Raw genomic sequence first — 8523 nt, 5'->3', positions numbered from 1 at the left:
CGTGTGCCTTCAGTGGTCTGATTCAGCGTAGAGTGTGTAAAATTCTACCATATATCACTTATTATCTGACATAAACGATTAGGCCTTCGACGGTATAATTTTAATAAATTGTGTAGAATGTTATCATATAGTACTCTGATAATGGCGGTTTCCGTTAGGAAGTCTGAAATTATTACAACCAGAATTCACCCAACTTAAAGCCAGATCATACAATTAGCTATTTAATCAGTCTTCAGCGCACACAAACGATTCCTTTAGGGCACATAAAGTTTACAACTGTATAATTCACTCGTTTCTTATTAAACTAAGCACGATTGAATCGTAGTGTCTTACGCGTACGCATTCGCCACATACTTATCCGTACTAAAACTAGGCTATACAAGTCGCATCAATAATTCACTCCGGTCCGATGAAGAACAATTTGAATCCTTTCAAAAATATGTTTCCGATATTTCCGACAAAGGTAAATTATCCCTAAAAGTTTAGGTGTTCGAAATATTTTCTCCGAAGAAGTTTATTTCCCTTTTGCACACTTTCCTTTCCAGTGCCCGTGTTGTCCAATTACTATATACGTGACAGCTAGCGCGAAGTCTATTACTGTCTCCAATTCAATGAAACCCTGGGCTGTATCCACCCGTCTACAATTAATTTGTCTGAAGATCCGTACTAATAACTCATATGAACCAATAAGTCAAATCTTAGATCATATCCTCTAAAACTGTTTGTGTACACAACTCGTTGAGTCTTCTTATGGGTAGCTACGCAGTTGCTAACACACGGATAACTTGAAATAATTTATGTACAGTTGAAGCGAATCTTATCAATGGCTGATACCAACGGCAACAGATGGGATGTGTTGAAAAAAGCTAAACTATAAGAACAGTTCCGTCTACCCCCAAAACAACTGTTGAACACATTCGAAACTTGAACGTTTAAAAAAACAAAATGTGATCCCCGAAATAATATCCATGAATAATGAGAAAGGGGACCACTCTTTAAGCTTGTTGCCCAAAACCGATGATGGATGAGGATGTCGACCAATGCTCAAAAACGTGAGAAAGTGTGTCTTCACTTTTGTCCCAAACACAGTTCTAGTACTCAAATGATAATGTGTTGTACCAATCCACCGTTACCCACCTTTTCTTAGTAAACACAGATTGAATTTAAAACCAATATAAAAAGCGGACCGAGAGCAACGCCGCCCCTTTTGCAAATGTTTAACACATTCTGAAGTGGAAAGATTATATAAAGTCAGCCGTCGTTCTTTAAATAATTATTAACACACAATAACAGCAGGCTAAATAAAATTGATGATGTTTGAATTTGTCGAGATTCCTTTGTAGTAGAAATAGCAATGGGACGAAAGAAAGCTAGATTTAATAATAGAAACACATAACACAGCTTGCCATATATCCGATATCAATCGTAGCCAATGGGAATAAAAAGTAAGTCTGAATCTTGCCAGCCACACATCTGTCTCACCGCAAGCAGGTACGAGCACATCCGAAATTTGAAACTCCTGGATATAAACTTTGGCCTACAAATATTAAATTGTACCGTATAACATGACTGTTTACCATATGTCTAAATTTGATGACACTGAGTAAAAAAACACAATTTTCTGACACGAATATCAGTGATGAACCAAAATAGCATGAAAACCTGGCTCACAACCTGTAGTAGACGAGAAAGATTTATCCGTACATCAAACTGATTAGCCACAGTCGACAAATTGAATGAGCAGAAACGTGAAATGGATGATATACGCTGACAGATAGAGAGCTAAACTTCATATTAGATATATTTACAAACACTAGCCCTGTAATCTAGAATGGCTCCTCCTTTCGAAATATATCTGGCATGCATGTGCGTAATTGAAAAGTGAAACTGGATATTGGAAAGTATACACTTTTAGATAAAGAGCCAAATGTAAACAAATCTAATATCATTAATGGCATCGGATGTAAAGAGTTAAAAGAAATATATACATCCTAATTAAAGTTAGATATATCTAGAACGTTAAAGCAACCGTTGTATCCTTTCATCAAATTTTATTGATCACAAATGTAGTAGCTGTGTTACCTGATGTTACAGGGGCGGTGTTTATCTCCATTTTTGTGAAACAGAAACAAAGAGGGATAAAAAAAAAATGGGATTTAAAGTTCCACTTTTCTGCACCAACATGGCCAATCAAGACTACCTTTCAGCGCATGGGTGTAATTCTATGAAACAGTCGACTTTTCAGCCTATTCTGAATCCAATCCAATGGTTTAGGTTTCTTTTACATGTACCTTAACACTTGAACGGGGTATGGTTTTTCGTGTCACGCGATCGGAACAAAACACTGTTCCTTGAAAATCACGAGAAACATTCGAATTTGGGCCCCAAAGTTCCATTTCAATAATTCACTGGATTGAAGCGTCGTTCGCATTGTGATACAAATCCTGAATCGAAACTACGCCACGACACTCATTCACCAGAAAAAAAAATACGCTAAATGATTTCTTTCAAAAATTCAAAAATTAAAGTGAGCAGACAACAAAATTGTTACCGAGAAATGTTAGGTTAATATTACTTACGGTGAACACATAATGATTTACAGATAATTAGGAATTCCAATTATTTGTGATTTATAGACCATTGTTTTATGTAGAACGGTTTCAAGTGGCTCGTTAGGGTTATCAGGATACTGCTTTCTTGTAAAATTTACTACGGCAACCTGCCAGCGACATGATGCAGTCGCTAACCCTAGATTGGGGCACCGTTTGGGGGATTTTATTGGCAATTTAAAACGAATGTTTGTAGGGGTTTTTTCTTGTGATATTTCAATTATTGACTTCTACTTTTAAAAATCTTAAATTTGAAATAATTTTCAGTTTAACAAATTGGGTATAATGAATATTACCATCAAATTCAATGTTCGTTGTGGCAGAAACAAAATGGAACAGATTTTTGCCAAATGTTCAACATTATTGAAATAAAATTTAACCATGTGTTAGTCCATAAATGATATAGTTTGTGTGGAGTGGACGTTAAACCCCGTCTCTCTCATATGTCTAGTACAATAAAAGTTATTTATGAAATTATTACTCTAATTTTGATTCAATTTGTATATGCGTATGTGGACGTATATAGCTCAGCGTGTGACAATTTATTAATTTAACATCTGACATAACTTAATTGAAACTCATGAGTCATAAGAAAGATTGTATGTGTTTTTGTCAGTCCATGCATGCTGATGCTGAACAAACTATTAAGTGCATATGTGTAGTGCTATCGGACTTCTTTTCTTGTGGTGTTTGTTTCTTCGTGATCGTAATAAGACTACAGAATAAATGGTTCTTACAACTTTATTGCTAAGCTGTAATAGCTTTGAAGATTCCTCGTTCTCAATAATAATGGCTGCTTGGAATATCTGGATGAGCTCCGTTCAATCCAGCCCTACATCCTTTTTAATAACCCCCTAATTTATGCACGTCTTAGACAGCCTTGGCGTTAATTTCCATCCCAAATATGGAATAAACCTCTTTATTTCACAAGACTAAAGGAGGAGACATTACCTTATTTGGTCTACCAACCATAGGGCAATTATCAGACAGAATTTGACGGATATTTTGACAATGGTTATGATTTTACAAAAATATCACTGGTTTTTTTTTATGTATAACTATATATTCACGTTCATTAAGTACGTGTGATTTGACTCTATACCTGACTGACTGTACCGAAGGATAATAATTATAACTTAGCGGCTGGTCTGCGAGCGTCAAAACCCTACGACCCGTGCGTGTCAAAATATGTACGGCGGGTTGTAAGCTAGGCTTCAGCACTTTACCTGACTGACTGTACCGGATGATAATAATTATAACTTAGCAGTTATAGGTTTCCATTGTTCGGTTCCATATTTATTTCCGTATTTCCTCTAACTTGTATCAATTATACTTATAGACTTAAGGAAAAACATTAGACATAAATACTAAGAGTAAAATGCTCTAACATTTCATTTACTCCAAATACAACCAATAAAAGATCCCTTGACAGTTGGAATTCGATATAAGAGTAGGCCATAGTGCCGCTGTCGGGGCAAAATTTCCCTCATAGCACACTGTATGGCGTATGCCCGTCATTAGCCCAGTTCGGAGCAGAACAGTAGGACGTTAAACCCCATTTCATTTCATTCCATTTTGAATTCTGCCATGGGTTCTTGTACTTGAAACGCCTTTATGGATGTGCGGTTTTCCCCATCTCAACCATCTTTATGGATGTGCTGTTTTCCCCATCTCAAAGACCCAAATCACTGTTCCCGAAAGCCACCACATGAGTTTCCCTATATCTCTGTTTATTATCAAGATTTATGAATTAAACATGTGTATTTGATAAAACAAGTATAGGTCATACGGACTTTTTAATGAATTACGTAAATAAATTGGCTCGTTTCCATGCAACAACAAGGCTTAAGATCAAAGGTCTACAATATTCCTCTTTAAAAAAACCCTATCAAATCCACAGCGCAGAGTTTTATTTTGTACAAATAAGATATGAAAACTAAACCAGCCGTGAACTCTGACCTTTTTACTATAAATAAAGCAGACGGCTTTATCGTTTAGCAGGCGTGTGGTTCGGGGTGTAATCCGGCCTGGCTAGAGACTCACTCGATCAATAAATTCTACATTCACGAATAGAGAACTGACCGCATCTGCGTCCAGTCAAAGATAAAAGGACGGACAACGACAGATAAGAGTCAACATAATATTTTAAACCACACTTTTGCTGGCCTATTTTAATATGTACGGTGAGTAATACATAGCTTACGTTCGTTGTTGTTGTTTTGACATATATTTTACATACACTGGTTTAATTCTATAAATAGCTCATCACAGGGTTATGAAAATACAGTTACGTCGTAATGAATGTCAAACAAACGATATGGGATCATTCTAGACAAAATAAAACAGTCGATATTTTATCAATGTTAATTTCAGATTAACATAGGTTTAGCTTCTATGATGACTGCTGTAACACGAAGGGGGCCAAAAGAATTTTGCCTGGACAGTGGCGTACGTTTCGATCAATCTACTCGTGTTCGAATCCGTCTAGAATAAACCCCAATTAAAAATGTCAGAAATAACTATCATGCATATTTTACTGATATTAGTAGGCTATACGAGAATATTGTAGCGTATTAAATAGGACTTATAATTATATTTTATCTACGCCCTCCCACGCTAGTTATGTATGCGCTAACACAAGCGTAATATATCATACCAAGATAAATATATATTTACATCGTGTTTGTTTACTAGTTGGTGTATTAAGCGGCTTGTTTTCATATCACATGATTAAATTATATGAAGGTATGGATAAAATGACGTCTTGTTGAAATTAGGTTGTGTACTTTTTCTAATTTATGATCTTTTGGACCTCATTCATTCATTCATTCATTCATTACTAATCTAGTCATTTTTTTTACAGAACTGATCCATTAAAAAAAAGTAATTTCGGTATTAACCCGTCCATAGTCTTTGGAAAGGTGACTATATTACTCATTGTCTCGTTCAAATGTGATAGAAGACCCCGAGAAAACCAACGCGGTCAGACAGGCAACCATACCCGTACATGTCTGGGGTCAAAAGCACACCATGTTAATCAATGAAAGACAATATGGGGTAGAACGGGTGGGGTGGGGGACAAGGAACAGTGTCAAGTCGTGGTCGTATGTTGGCGTGCAGTTAAAATAGCCCTTGACAGTAGGCATCCATTGAAGCGAAAAGCCACTGTCGGGGCAAAATGACCAAACCTCCAATAGCACACTGTATGCCGTATACCTGTCTTAATTAGCCAGGTTGGTGCAGAAAGTAGGACGCCACGCCCATCAACCTCTATACCCCGACCCAGTGAGCTAAGATATTGCAATTGTTTAGATGATATAATTTTAATTGTGTGCCTTTACAAAAGATTTACAATATTGCGTATATTATTATGATACAATTTATGATGTGGTTCGTTATCATGCAGATTGTGAAATAGAAATACAATGCGCACGCTATAGTGGATATGGGTTATCTGATAACAATTCAATGTAATAAATCCTCTATTTGTACATAATATACTATATTGTTTAATATATATCATTTAGGTAGAAATTATGGAAACCAATAAACCAGAACTAGTATTACCATCGGTGTACAGAATGGATATAACGAAAGACGAATTGGCCAATTCGCCAATAATCAGAATGGGACAGTTACACGGGGAGTCTATAGCGTTTGTGACAAAAGCTTTACGGCATGTGGCCGACGAACTTCACGGACGTTATGTACGGTCTGCTTACAAGGAATTATTTCATGTACTGGTGAATTCAGTATTAAAAGGAGCAAGCTAAGAGATCCTCCTCTTTTATTGAACGTCTTCAGGAACGTTGTTCTCGTATTTTCGAATACTGACCAAAGTAAAACATTAGGTATTTTGATATGTGACTCGAGTTATAGCTAACCCATCGTGATCAAAGGCACACGCCAAATACTATCATTCACTAAACAGATTCAATCAGAGCTATTTTCCTGTAATTGTGAATCAGCATAATTTATACATAGTTGGTTAAAATCAATATGGCGTATTCCTCTGCAACCCAAATTTCCTTATCGGTCTATATTTTAGCATGTTTATAAATGGCTGATATTGCGCTATGGTATATATAATGTTAATTATGTGAACTTTATTAAGAAACGATATCTGGTGTTCTAGAAAGAGTACGCATTATTTGCCTACCTGGCAGATACCTTGTAGTTTGTCTCTTGGATTCTTATCGTTTTTGTATGTGTGTAGTGCGGTATTCCTACACCTAATTTCATAGTTTATTGGTATTCTGTTGCATTCTGGACGAGAAATTATTTAGGATAAATATGAATTACTGGTTAATATTTTGATGATATAATATAAAACATCCCACAGCTGGAGAAATTTGCATTCATAAAGCTTTAAAATAACCATTGGCAAGATGCCAAACAAAATTAAAACAAGATTATGAATAGTTATTACGTTATATTTATCTAAATTAGGCTGTGCTGAATATACAATATATTTCTGATGTTGTTTGTGCACCATCACATCATCAGTTTGCCATTTTCATAAACCTGAATAACGAGGCAACTTGTCCCCCCCGCCCCCCCCCCCCAAACAAAATGTTACCCATTCTGATTGTACGCTACATTTTTAAATGTGTATACTTTAAAAATAATTTTCATGAAGATTTCATGGATACTAATAGTCTCTGTTTCTGCTCAATCCATGCATCCATTCTCAGAATGGGTAACATCTAGATCTAACACAAATTCTTAAACAGGTTGTTATATTATATGAACCAGGTTGTTATTTGAACCAGGTTGTTATTTGAAATCGGCTGTAATATGTTTAAAACCGGTTGTCTCATTTAAAAAAGGATATTGTAATTTAAACAGGTTGTTATGGATAAACCGGAAGAGTTTGCCCTATTCCAAACAGTTTGTTATTTTCCAAAGAGGTTGTTATTTTCAAACAGGTTGTTATCTTCGAAACAGGTTGTTAATTTTATACCAGGATGGCATATTCAAAACGGGTGGCTATATTTAAATCATATTGTTATATTGAAAAATGTTATTATAATTTAAACGGATTGGAATATATAAAACTAGTGGTCATATTTAAGATTGGTGGTCATATATTCTTAATTGGCAGTTCTGGGAATTCGCTAGGTTATGATTTTATATTATGGTGGGTGTCCCTTGTATGGCAGGATATGCTTACTCATCCATGAACTTCAGTATCGACTACTAATGTCTTTAATGTCCCATTTAAGAAATTCACTGAAAATTTTTCGATTTTGTCTTTCGTTTGATTGTCCTTTACGATTTATTATGTACATTATCAGTATATATATTTATAATACGTAGTTATATCGGGGTTTAATATTAAAAACAATATATATGTGAACATATTTGTCATTATTAAAACTAATATGAGTAGGTTTTTCTTATGTTAGCGCCATTTAGTGAAATGTAAATGTTTATGACAATTTAAAGCAAACTGGCATCTAAACTCTCGAACCACTGTCAAGCTGATAATATTTACATTATATTTCCGGTGCCTTTTCGTAAATTAATCATATGCTTTTAGTAGAATAACAGTTTTCATTTATTTATAATATAGAACATTATATTGTATAGCATAATGTATTTAATGGCTTGAAATAAACAAGTTAATATTTAATTCGGTCTTTTTTGGAAAAGCGAGAGAGAGAGAGAGAGAGAGAGAGAGAGAGAGAGAGAGAGAGAGAGAGAGAGGGGGAAGGTAACGCCCACTCGACAAAAACTTGGTTATTTCGGAACTAACCTATGGTTCAATTTTATATCAATAATTCGCTTGCGCGTAGGGGTCTTTAGCAGTGGGGAGAAACCGGAGGACCCGGAGAAAACCCACGATCTTAGACAGGCGACCCTACTCCTTGTCACGTAGAAGCGGGTAATCGAAACCACGTCACCTTACTCA

The 8523-nt window shown here is 35.6% G+C and overlaps 1 long non-coding RNA gene across 1 annotated transcript; it reads left to right on the top strand.

Moving 5' to 3' along the window:
• The first annotated feature begins 4582 nt into the window (after positions 1–4582).
• LOC126814750 (uncharacterized) lies at positions 4583–8244 on the top strand. Its single transcript, XR_007677739.2, has 3 exons — positions 4583–4792; positions 5473–5530; positions 6137–8244. It is a non-coding gene; the product is annotated as an uncharacterized LOC126814750 (long non-coding RNA).
• The last annotated feature ends 279 nt before the right edge of the window (positions 8245–8523 follow it).

This window comes from Patella vulgata, chromosome 3 (assembly GCF_932274485.2).
Source record: "Patella vulgata chromosome 3, xgPatVulg1.2, whole genome shotgun sequence".
NCBI lineage: Eukaryota > Metazoa > Mollusca > Gastropoda > Patellidae > Patella > Patella vulgata.
Note: the sequence above shows the minus strand (reverse complement) of the source record. Positions and strands in the feature narration are given on the sequence as shown.